The sequence below is a fragment of the Sinocyclocheilus grahami genome, unplaced genomic scaffold, assembly GCF_001515645.1.
Source record: "Sinocyclocheilus grahami isolate Dianchi unplaced genomic scaffold, SAMN03320097.WGS_v1.1 scaffold43.1, whole genome shotgun sequence".
Taxonomy (NCBI): domain Eukaryota; kingdom Metazoa; phylum Chordata; class Actinopteri; order Cypriniformes; family Cyprinidae; genus Sinocyclocheilus; species Sinocyclocheilus grahami.
The window spans coordinates 2,920,585-2,921,657 of record NW_015505222.1 but is presented as its reverse complement, the minus strand read 5'-3'; positions in this window follow the sequence as shown (position 1 = coordinate 2,921,657).

The window sequence follows — 1,073 nt, the reverse complement described above, 5'->3', positions numbered from 1 at the left end:
TGGCAAACTTTTCCATGCCAATCAAAAGACAAGATCTATGTGCAAACAGATCCAGCGGAGTCGTGTGTTTCAGTTGTTCTTCTTCACTAACAAGCAGGTGCATGCATCCCATTGGAGGAACAGCAATTTACTTATGGAAGTCAGGCAGACAACTGTCAGCAAAACAGTTTCCAAAATACACTTTTCATCTGTCTGTGGAAGAGACACCACACTGCGCTCAGAGGAACAGGTGAAAGGAACGCCTCGGGCTGTGCTGTGTTCATGTCCATTTAGAACCAATCTGCTCATCCCTCTTTCAAAAATAGAGACAAAAATGAGAGGTAAAGGCACATGAGTGATTTGTCCATAATTGCCTCTGGTAAATTGATAATCTTCACCTAGCACTTAAAGGCCAATACGTACTAGCTTTCTGATTATAGTGACTAAATTCCCAGGTTACCTGCAAAGTGATAAATCATTCAGGGCAAACTTTTAGTTATCCGTATTGAGTTTGGTCCACTTTGCAGCTTATTCTGCAGCTCGACCTTGCAATTACGCAGAAACAGCATGTCATTCAGCTAACTGGCTAAACAGTTTGTTTCGCTTTACATGTTTAGAGGCGGGTAAATCCGATAATTGGCTGCGGAGCAATAGCCACTGCAGTCTCACTGAATATGTCTTACAGAAATCAGAAAAAAATAGTACAAACTGTGTGTAGCAATCAAAATTTCTGTGTCCAATATTAAGTACAGATTATTTGACTGATATCACTTATTAAACAAAGATACTCATGTCTCAATTATATACTCAGTAAATAATGCTCATGCATTTCTAGTTTATTTGCTACCAAGAGTCTCAAGCAAAACTATAATATTTTATTCAATTTTTCACAACCCTTGCAACTCAGGAAAGCAGTGCATTATAATTATCGTGTACAAAGAACTGAGAAACCAATAAAAGCAAAATCACATGGTTTTTCATAATCATAAGCATCACACAAAAACAAACAAACAAAATGATTTATATATCTGCCTGGGAACACAGAAATGTAATGCACATGTAATTTAAACATGAAAACGCTCACACTGAAAATT